A 12,180-nucleotide genomic window follows, 5' to 3' on the forward strand; every position below is an offset into this window, starting at 1 on the left:
TCGATTCCACCCGACGGAGGAGTCGGGGAGACGGCAGGCTGCTGTTGCTGCGGCTACTAGTGGCTACTGTTGGTACTTTCCAGTTTGCACATATTTCCAATAGTTTAATAAAATATAATCGAAATGAATTCTTATTACAAATGCGCTGTTTTTAAAAATTGCAAGTGACGAATGCTTATTCAGTGAGACAAAAAGAAATGTGTTTGTGAAAAAGTGCATCAATATACATAAAGATGCATCAATAATCGATTTATAATCGAATCGTAGCCCCTGAATCGTAATCGTAATCGAATCGGCAGGTGCCCAAAGATTCCCACCCCTACACGACAGAGTGTATGGACTTCCTCCAGCGTCCCGGACTGGTGTCCATGACCATCCCAGAGCCTCCAGAGCCTGCTGTGGTGCCGAGCTGTAAGTGGCTCCTCTCCGTTTACAGCCAGGACATTTTGACAAGGCTGGAGGAAATCAAGGCCAGAATAACATCCACTTATGGCACCATTCTAAAAATTGTCTCCACCAAAAAGGTTAACCAATCTTTGTTCTTTAAAATGGGCTGCTGATATTAGACAATTATTAATTATTCCTATATTCAGTATTTCTGAAGCATGTTTGCAGAGATCTTACTAATTGTATGCTCTTTTTAGATCACCAAAAAGCTTGCTGGTACAGCCAAGGGGACAGCACTCTGGCTCACCTCTGTGGGAAATGAGCATGGTCAGATACTCATCAGTGTGCTGACTGCTCAGGAGGGAGCTGGTCTGGACATGATGGCAGCAGACCTGGTGAAGAGATACCAGCAGGCTGGTGTGGAGCCCCCTGTAGCCCTGTATGTGGACTGTGGCTGCTGTGCAGAAGCAGGGGAGACCAAGCTGAAGACCAGATTCAGTGGGTGGTCAGACCTTACAGTAAGGCTGGATATCTGGCACTTTATGCGCCGAATTGCTCTGGGATGCTCAACAGATGCTCATCAGCTGTACCCACCTTTTATGTCACGCCTGTCAGCGTGCGTATTTGAGTGGGATGCAGCTGATTTAGCTCTGTTGTGCGAAGCAAAAAAACAGCAGCTTCAGTCCCAGGGCCCGTCTTCCCCTACTGATGGTGACATCAACAGACATCTGTCCAGGGAGGAACTGGCTCTCCATTGCTGGAGGAGGACCCGCGGTGAGGAGACCACCGCTGAGCTGCTGGAGGAGCTTCTGCGGGGACTCATGGGGCCCAGTGGCAATGACTCCCTTGGAGTTCCCCTGTTTGACAGGGAGGAGCACATCTGGCGTGTCCAGAAAAAACACATTAAGTGCATCCAGGACCTGCCAGGTGTTGCTCTGTACGCCAAAACAGGGGAGCTCACAAAAGGAGGAGTGCGGTTACCCACCTACAGATGTGCCAGAGGCTCTACATCCTTAGGGTCTTTTCATCTACATCTGAACTGCTTCATACCAGGTTTGTATCTGTCAGTCATGTCGGTTCATGTGTTGAAAGGTTTAAGAATATTTTATCATGGCTGCAGCTTACAATTATTTTCATAGTCGATCAATCGGTCTATTATTTTCCTGATTAATTGATTAACAGTTGTTTTTCCGATAAAATGTTTAGAAAATTGTGAAGATATTTAGTTTAAAGTCAGAGAGGAGTAAAGAAACAAAAAAATATTAACATTTAAGAAGCTGGAGTCAGACAATTTTGACTTTCTTACTTAGAAAAATACTCAAACCGATTGATTGATTATCAAAATAGTTGGTGATTAATAATTCACTGATAATTGGTTAATCATTGCAGCTCTATATTTTGTAATGTAATATTTGATAATGTACTTCTAGGGAGCAGTGCCAACAGCCTGAATTTTCAGATTTATCTGCTGGAGGGCCTGCACAGATGGAACCAGGACCGTGGTCGTGCTGCCCTGTCTACTGGACCATCTTCCTTGCGCCGCTACTCAGGTGACCTGCTTCACTGTGTGAACAGCAACTATGAGAAGATGTTCGGGAGGAAGGTGGTACCAGAGTTCTGTCCACCCTCACGTTATACAGATAAGCATTTATAAACACATCAGTTATTCAGCTTGGTTTTTGAATCTTTTATTTACTTTTGTAAGTTATCCACTTGACCTCTTTTGTTTCAGGAGAGCTCATAGGGGTGCAGTATCTGTTCCGGCAGACTGGCCAGGCACTGCAGGATATGCACCCTGATTCAGAGCAGACCGCTCAATTAATTGAGGAACATGACGTGGAGGATGACATGGAGGAAGATGAGGGCTTCTCCGATATCACGGACGACCCCACAATGCTGGACCTGGAAGGTCTTCAGGCTCCAGTCTCCTCAACCCCCTCCAGCATTGCCACCATGGCTACCTCCACGTCAACCACGGTTCCCAGCAGATTCACCCTGGTTCCTGGCACATCTGCAGTGACAACCAGCACAACTACCATTGCTCCCGGTATGGCTGAACAAGTCATTGAAATCTTATCTAATGCAGTATTACAATATCTAAACTGTAGATGCTGCATTTTATTGAAAAAGGACAAAAGCATCATTATAATGAAATACTGTAGTGCTGCAGAGATGCCCTGTTCTACAAACAGATGTTAAAAAAAAAAGTTTATTAGTTTTCAGGGCTTTTTTGGCAAAAATCAAAGTTTGTGATTTGTGAATCATATCACAATCACGGGATCTGTCAAAATAATCACAGTGTTTTTTTTCCACATATTGTGCAGCCCCCAGCTCATCCACTCTGGGTCCCCACACTTCAACCTCAGCTGCCAGCACATCCAGTCTTGCTCCCAGCAGTTCTGCAGTGGCCTCTGGTGCATCCAGTCCATCCTCTGGTTCATCCTCTGAGGCTGGAGTGGATACACAGATGGAAGAGGAAGATTCGGTAAGTGTTAGTGTGGTCAATTTAATATATCAGTGAAGGTTTTTTGTTGCTATTTTCTAAACCACTTCATCATTTGTACAGGCTGTCAACCACCAAAATATACCTGGGTCCCAGCATGTGGACAACCTGGCTGAGTACTTGAGAAGTCTGGGCTTTGGGACCAGACTTCTCTCTTCCTCAGCAATCAGCAGGCCAGCACAATTATTAGCCTGTGGCAGAGCCTGGATGACTATGACAAGCAACGGGTGGTTTATGCGGCTCGTCACCAGAAAAGACTTTTGAGTGGACGATTCCGAATCCACAAGAAGCCCAAACAAACACCTGGTGTAGAGAGCACCACCCGCTGTGTGCTAGGTGCAAGTAGTGCGCCTGCACAATGGCCTGACTGCTGCCGGTTGGTGGAGTGCATTTTCATTAGACTGTGCTTCATTCACCCAAACCCAGTCAGGAAAGGGAAAGGGGCAGATTCAAGGTGGTCCCTAATTTTGAGGGATTACCGGAAGATCAGGCAGCTTGTTGTCTGTAACTCTCTGGTGATGCAGGGTACAGAGATTCAGCTGGTTGAGGTAAACCAGAACACCCTCATCCAGTGGCACAACAACAGGCAGAAGAATCAGGAGCTCTCTGTGCTGCTCCAGGGCTCCTCAGTGCCAACAGACCTCCCTGAGTCTGCAGAGCCCCTTCAGGAAGCAAGAGTGCTCCCTGCTCAACCAACACCGGCACAACAGGAGCATCAGTACCAGCTGCCAGAGAGTACAGCAGGCCAGGCGCAACAGAGGAAGACAGCCTCAAGTCAACTTCCACGTCCCATCATACCAAAGGGCGTGTCTTTCATACTGCGAGCACCAGTCCCCGTCCTTACACCAGCAGGTCAAAGTGTAAGATTTGTACCAGTGGTTCTTCCTGTCCCTCTAGTTCAGGCCACCACCCCACAACCCAGTCCACCTACCACCACAGGTCAAGCTGCAGCCACCCCAGCTTCTCTAAAGAGGCCTTACAGGCGATCTGTGGAGGCGAATACATGTAAAAAGTGTGGCCAGTTCCGTACAGCTGACACTGGCCACAGCCAGTACCGTGGAAGGGTCTATTGCCCACAGTCAGAATCTCTCTCCAAAGATGAGTGTTTGCAGGAAATGAGGAAGAGGTCTGATAAATAATGATGTTTAATATACTGTAAATAGTTAATAATTGTAGTAGTAGTTGTTCTGTAAATAGTTTTGTAAGTGTTTTTTAATATATGTTTGACATATTTTTGTGTTTTTACTGTAAATAGTTGTATTTTGAAATAGTGTTGTTAGTTAGATAGTGCTGTATTTTTGTGGTGATTTTTAATTAAAGCTATGAAAAGTGTTTCTTTGCTTCTTTTTTCTATGAACAAGCAAAGCTGGTGAACAGCAAATGCAGAAGTTGGTGTTTTGTTCTGACAGATTGTGAAAAACAGTGTAAACAATAATAATTATCATCATCATAACAACAACAACCACAATAATAATATGCAGAGTGATGAGGGTTCTTTTGTACCTCCTTTCCTTATTTTTTGATTATTTGGTTGATTAAAAAAGTTGATATGATCACTACGGTCTCCTTTGTTTGAAAGTAAGTTTTCAAGTAAATCTAGTCTCCCCTGAATGAGTAGTGATTATTAATAATTTTAGAGTAGATCAACAATTACCTACCAACAATCAAGAGTTAACATTACTCCCTTTTGATGAGTAATGAGTCGTGTGATGTCTTAAGAAATGTTAGGTAGACTTTACTTGATTTTTTTGTGTTTCATAGTTGTTGAATATTGGTACTCTTTACTCAAAACGTGGGATGAAATCTACCCAAGCAAACTGAGTGAAAATAGTTTCATCAGGTTTATTATGTAGATTCTATAGATTGTTCCTTACAATCAGTCTTAACTTCATTTTTAACACTAGAACAGCCAAGGCAGTCATTTTGACTGGTTTTAGATTTATATGTGCAATAACTTTGTTGAATTAAAAACTGCAATGCTGCTGGACTTTTCCTAAAAGTGTATGTATTTTTATTTAATTTTTTTTTACGTAAATTACACAAAAGGCATAGAAAATGTGGTCATTTTACTTATTTCAGCCATAGGCAAAAATTGCCACTGTTGTATTGTTACTTCTTGCATCGTTGGAGATGCATCTTGGTTGCTCAGCAACTATCCATTGTCTCTGTCAGTAAAACTTCACAAATTGTCTCGATTTCCAATTTTCCGACATTAAAATACCAATAATTAATTAAAGTAGGAAAGACTAAGGACGGTTGTAACACTTTTTGTCTCAGAACTTATAATTCGCTGAATTTTTGTGTTAAAGCTCTGAAACAAAGTTACTTACTTACTTACTTATTATAAATAGCAATATTTCCAACTTTCTTTGTGTTATTTTTGTAATTGTGATTGTTTTTTGCCATTATTAAATTATTATTATAATAAGAAATTCTTACATTTCCATGTTATGCCACTATTAAAAAGATCAACTAAAAAGCATTAATCCCTTAGTCTGCTATTTATCATGGGAGATAATGGAGTTTGGGAGTCAAAGGTCAAAAGTAGTAGTTCAGGAATTCTGCCACTTCTAGTTAACCAGAAACAGACAACCGGCAAAGCCAAAATATTTTTGGCTGAACGTTAGATTTTTTTCTGAATGTAAACATTATCAACATTTGTAACGTGCAAGCTTTAGAAAAAAACAAAAAACAAAAACACAGAACAAAAGTTTAAAACAGCAACATTTGTATTCATAACAACCACAACATTTTTAACCCACATCTCAAACCAGGAAAGAGAGCAAGCAGCAGCATCTCGGTAAACTATATTACTCAGAGCCTTTTTATTGGGCATCAAGCTTACCTGTACTTGCCGAAATAAAAGTTTCAAATCTGGTCGCGGTTAAGCTCGGGAGACAGCTGTAACACATCTGCATGGTGGTGCAGACAGTTACATCTAGACCAGGGATGGGCAACTTTGATGACAGAGAGATTGGACAACATTGCAAGTTCATGCAGAATTCACAGGGATTGGTTGAATTTGTGTTAACTGTTGTGATCGCAGCATTGCAACTTCCTGGAGGGATATAATGAATCAAATAGAACATAGTTAAGCTCCTCCATTTTCCTTTCATATCTCAAATTACTGTAAATATCACCACACTTGATTCATTTGACAATCATAACAGTATGTTGTCTCACAAACACATTCCTCCATCGGTCAGCAGTCAACATGAACAGAGAGAATAATTATTTTACTGTGAACAGCGCAGTCCGTGGTCGCTGCTCAGACGTGAAGTCGGCATTACAGCAACTCCAGAGTTTCTGCCTCCAGAAAGCTCCAGTCTGCCTCTGACCCTCTCATCCAGAGCTCCCTGGCTCTGAGCAGCTGTCTGTCAGCTCTGTGTCTCAGCTCCACCTGCTCTTCTCAGCCCTTGGCAAAAGCCCTGCAATCGACATGAATGAACTCAACTGAAGGTGAAGTCAAAAGAAACCAGGTGAGCTGACAAACTCCAAAGCTGTGCATGTTGCTTATTAGCTGGACTCTTTCTAATACTATCTTTCTGATGATTCAGTTTTATAGCGACTTTTCCTGCGGGAGTTTCCTCCATTCAGTCAGGGTCTCACTGAAGGAATGTGCACACGCAGCTACGCTTGTAGAACAGCCAATCTCCTCAGTAAGAAAAGTAGCGATTGGCTGTCCTAAAAGTCACTAGAAGTTGCTTAATGATGCATCAACGGAATGTGAACCAATAGGAACACTCAGTCCAAGATAGCCTGTGATTGGTTTAGGTCTACTGTCACAGGCCAGATTCTCTAAATGCTGAAAACAGAGCCAACAGGAGGTGCAGATGTCTAGTTCTGTCTCAGACCACTTGATTTAAAATATGCTGGAAGGTTGTTACTGAATTACTGCTCATTGATGCCAAAAAATATTGCCTACCACAGCTGTAAATATTTAAAGTAAAATACATGAAATAAAATTTGCTTTTCCTTAAAGTTCACTTTTTTCATCAAACACCTTAAGAAACTGCAGTACTAATTCCTTTAAATTGCAAACATCATCTCAAATTCAAATTCCCTCAAATACAAGGTTACCTTTAACTCAAGTTTACAGACTAATTCAGCAACATACTGGAAGTTAACAAGCCGCAATTGCTGCTGTGGCATCTCTCTTACAGAATAAGCACAAATGAATGCGAGCCAATATAAAAAGTTTACTAATGTCTAGTTTTACAGTTAATTTTTTGTAATGTTACTTTTAAGAGCAATGTCTGGAAAATCTAGAAGAACCGTGCAGTTTGGCTGATCCAACAGTCTCCACTTTCAGGGGGAAAAAAACAAAATGCAAAATACACAAAGCTTTACTTGATGAAGAGTGCGGCTGTCTGAGACCAAACACTCTACAGAGATGTCACTGTCAGCAGGCAACCACAGACATGACAGCTAGAAGAGAACCCCAGACTTGTCCCGCAAATTTGGTGTTCCCTTGTAGACGTATTGACCCTTTAAAAGTAAGCCTCTTTGCAGGCCTGATGTGATGCTTGCAAGCAGTGAGGCAGAAAACTTAATGGCTGTTTAACTTAAAAGAGCAACAAAATCAAAGTGTGGTACCTTATTGAAGCTTTCTGGATCCAAGCTGCAGCGTTTGCCAGCCTCTGGTCCTTCGGTGAAGAAAAGATGACAAGCAGGTGACCAAAAGTGTGTGGTCTCATGAACTTGTGCCGTTCTTCCCAGTCTCTCATCTTCCGGTGAAGATAGGGCAGCGTGTCCCGAGATGGCGCGGTTAGGGCAGCATACAGTCCAATGTACATTAAGTCTGAGCATAGGCTTGGTAAGTTAGCTTTAATCACTGTCCAAGAAATCTTTAGGGTCTCAAGGTCAGAAACAGTGGACTATAGCGCTTATGGTGCAAACCGTGTTAGCTTTACTCTGGCTATAAGTCCATTCACTTTGCTAATGAATGCTAACATTAAGACGCGTTGGCCAATGAACTTAACGAACACAAATGGAGCTAATACACTCACTCGTGACACTGTGTGACAAACTTCGGGTAGAAATATATATAATAACTCACAGAAGAGATGTAGATGAGTATCTTACTGAAGACTGTTGAGTAGATAGTCAAAAAAGAAAAAAACACAAACAGTTTTACAGTGTGACTCAGTCAAGCAGCAGCTGTGACTGACTCCATGGTTCGACACACCTGAACCAATCAATCAAACACACGGAGGTTGGATCAAGATGGCGACCGGTGTGGTTGGGTAGTGAAGAGCTCCGACACTATAAGTTGCACCATGACAAAAAAAAAAAAAAGGGCAGTTAAACCAAAGATTATTACAGCTGACCTACTGTATAGGAAAACAAGGACATTGTGAATGAAGAAAAGAAAAAATGCAACGTCTAAAGTAATTTTCCCAGGAGAAAAAAAAACTGCTAGCATTGAACTTCATTGAATTAGCTTTGATCAACATGGCAAAAAGCGGAGCTAGAAACAAGGACGGGACTTCTTTAATTGAACAAGATATCCAGAACTTCAAAGGTTTGCTCACACCATGACCTGTAACACCAACAAAGAGTCTGGACCCAAAAAGACAACGTTCCAAAGACAAAGTTACTGGAGGCACTTCAAATGAAGACATCCTTAAAGCGGTGATGGAATTAACAAACCGCTTCATCACTCTTGAGCAAAATCTATCCAGGAACACCGATGCTATTACTGCAGTGTGTGAACAGCTGAAAGGGGTGGAAATCCAAGTTTAAAAGAATGAGAAGCAAGTAAAAGAGTTATCAGAGTCTCCAAACTACAGCAGAACAGTGACAATGCGAGTGGTACAGTAGGCGCTGGAATCTAAGGCTGTACAAAATGAAGGAGGTACCTGCGGAAAACATCAGAACCGACATCATGAAGCTTTTTGCGGCGCTCGTATCAGAGGATAAGGAGAAGATTAGCTTTCTTGTTGATACGGTGCACAGGGTGACAACACAAAACGTCCAATCACCATCAAATTCACGATGTGAAATTTCAGAAAAAAAATCTGGAAGGTCTCTTGTGAAAATGAGATCTTGAAAGAGAAAAAGCTGATGCTCAAGGAGGATTTGACACGCTGACAGGATGGAAAGAAAATCGGTTGTGGCCACTTGTTGAAGCAGCCAGAAAGCAAGGAAAATGTGCCGGCTCCTGTGGCGCTGATGTTGACATTGAAGGGAAAAAAGTGTCTCGCTAAATTACTAATTCTTAGAGGTTTTGTCAAATGAGACACAGCGTTTAAGTTGAGGTTCGAGATTTGTAACCCCTAATTTACATTGGGTGAGGCTGCGCCGTGGCACTCGGAGAGATACGCTGCCATTCTAGTCAGTGCTGTAATTTACACCAGAAGCGGCTCGGTGCTCCGCAGAGACTATGCAGCAAGTCTATTTTTGACGGATGGTGCGTCATTTGGCAGAGAGCAGGTTGAACAGGTAGGAAGTCAGGCACGGAAAACAGGGGAGAAGCCGGTTGAATTTCAAAATAAAAGACCCTGTGCAGACTCGCGATCATAAAGACAGACAGAAAATAAACAATTTAACTATGTAGCTTGCTTATCCATGGTAGAAGCACAAAGAGCAAGGAAAGAGGACTTAATCAACAAAATCAGAGCAAGTAAACACAGGCAAAACGCTCCCCAGACAGCACGCCTACGTCTTGCCGACGTCGGCGCGATGAATAAAGTTACATCACTGCGATGTCGTATGGAGAGCGTTTGCTCATTGGGAAGACGTCGCTGAGACATCAGCATTTGGTCGAAAATGCTCTCCAGATGATGTTTGGCCGATGTATCAAAGCTGCACAGCGTAGCCTCTCTATAGCTTCTATGACCTTTATTTATTCAGGTCGAATCATTCTATCAGCAAATATCTCATAATATCTCATCTTACATGTGATAGGAATATGGTAATATGACAATAAAAAAACAATATGCTTGACCATCAAAATAGCTTCCTAATTTAGTGTTAATATAATAAAGAGACACGAACGATTCAAGTTAATGATATACATTAATTTCGGACTGCATAGTCAAAACAACTCCAGCACTGAAAAGATAAACAAGACAGAACATATAAAAACTGTGACGGGTGTAGTTAGAACCCAAACGCAGCACTCTGGAATTCTGGGACCATTGGTAAAGACTTTTATTCACACACAAGCAGAACAGGAACTCGAGCAGATGAGGAAACACAGAAAACAGTTCTCTCTTCAGGCTCAGGGCCCACACAAAGTCTCTGGGTTTCAGGCTCGAGGATTGGGTCAAGCTGAGCCTGAATGTGGAACCGAGGGGGAGGGCGTGAACCCCCGGACCCGTACAGTTCTGTTCAACAGCAGGCAGAAGTGACAGAGAGGGGCTTACAGGAGACGAGGTCAATGAGGCGAGGAGTCCAGAACCAAAAGTGCAGGCCGATGATGCAGCAGAGCAGACAGGGGATGAGCAGCAGCGAAGACGGGAACAGGCGGAGAAGTCAGGACCAGGTGAGCAGACAGAAACCAGAGACGCTGAGGCAGAAGTCGTGGTAAGGGACAAAAGGCTGGCGAGTTTACCGGGAGACAGGCGATGCAGGCAGGTCAGAGGCAGACAGGTTCGGCAACAGGAGGTCAGGCAGGAAAGGAATGCTGGAGAGTCTCGCATGAATGCTGAGGAACAATCTGGCAAAGAGTGAGAGAGCAGGAGAGGCTTATGAGCAGGGCTGATTGTGGATGAGCTGCAGCTGTGCCAGCAGGTGAGTGGAGTTGAGCTGATGAGGTGGGAGTGGCTGACAGGTAGAGTGGAGCAGAGACAGGGAGAGTGGAAATTTACTGGGGCAGAGGGACAGGAGGGAACTGCGGGAATGGAGCTGTGACAAAAACATACAGGTGGCCGTTCGGGAGACGCACACGGGCAGCACGGTCTGGACTGCTGGCAGACTTATGAGCTTGGAAAGGGGAGAAAAAGACAAAACACAGGAGCCCATGTTGTTCAATTAACTTATACTATACAATATTATACCCATACTTCACAAATAAACACATACAAATAGACACACCAAGGAAGGAAAACGTAGCTGTGCCTTTTTTCCCGGCCGCTGTCTGACCTGAGAGAGCCACCGTAGTTGATAAGAGACCTGTAGCTAATAGTATTAGCCCTATGCTCTTTAGCTATTAAACGTGTTAAAAAGCACCACAACAAGACCTCCAAATAACCCATGATTCATACAGTGTCACAGGCAACACTGTATGAAGCACCAGCAGAAAGCATGACTTGAAAATATGAACCACAAAAAGTTTGTGTGTATTATTTTGCGGGGCGGTCTGACAGCCCCGGCTTGACCACAGATAGCTGCTGAACTCCGGCCAGCTCTACAGGAGAGGCGGAGGGGGGGGTGACTGGAGGGACATGACAGAAACAACTGGAGTCTGTTGTGTTTTCCACACACCTACGTAAAGTGGATATTAACTTCACTTACAGTACAAACACACCAACAATAGTCCATAACCAGTACCGAACTATGAGAAAATGTTACACCGAGTCATATTTACAAATGGAGCAGAGCAGAGCTTCCCTTCATTAGCTGCCAGTTAACTGCTAAAGTTAACTCCGCAGCTGTAAAAACACCTTAGCCCACCAGCTACTAGCTAACAGCTAACACTTACTAACGTTACCTGACCCTTTCCCAAATTCAAAACTGATTTGTTGTCTAGATGGAGACTGTTCACGTGCTGGAAAGACTTATGGCTAGCTAGCAATGGCTAAATGAAGTTAGAGCTAGTTGATACATTTGCTGGTCAGGTTTAAGCAACTAACGTTTGTTAAGCTAGCTAGCCTGTTAGGAGTCGGCATCTGGGCTCTGCACCTGTGCTAACATACCCAGTCAGGGCTTAACAACTTATGTTGCTAAATCCCGACTTATCTTGCTAACCCTGTATGTCATATTTATAAAACAGCTATTTTTTATATATTTACTTTAAGTGAGCTTATCTGAAGACTAGTCCTGGCTGACATGAAGTAGCCTCTCCGTCTCCAAAGCCTGCTCTCAGTTCCGTTGACAGTGGCACCAATTGGATAACGTGCAATGTATCGATCCACAGCCGACCTATCGCCGACTTGAAATGGTGCGCATAATCCCGCCCTCTGTCAAACCATGTCCCTGCTATGGGCCGATGCTTCTCCGATGCATTTACAGACGTCAGGAGTAGAATGCCGACGCACGATCTGAGGCCGACGTCGGCGAGACGTATGTGTGCTATCTGGTCCAGTGTGTTTATCTTTAAATCTAGACTCTCCCTATCAAGATGT

The 12,180-nt window shown here is 43.2% G+C and overlaps 1 pseudogene; it reads left to right on the forward strand.

The window, feature by feature from the left end:
- Nucleotides 1-648: 648 nt before the first annotated feature.
- On the forward strand, nt 649-2,835 carry LOC146318439 (uncharacterized; annotated as a pseudogene).
- The last annotated feature ends 9,345 nt before the right edge of the window (nt 2,836-12,180 follow it).

Source organism: Lutjanus erythropterus, chromosome 12, assembly GCF_056507025.1.
Source record: "Lutjanus erythropterus isolate fLutEry1 chromosome 12, fLutEry1.hap2, whole genome shotgun sequence".
In the NCBI taxonomy this organism is placed as follows: Eukaryota; Metazoa; Chordata; class Actinopteri; order Lutjaniformes; family Lutjanidae; genus Lutjanus; species Lutjanus erythropterus.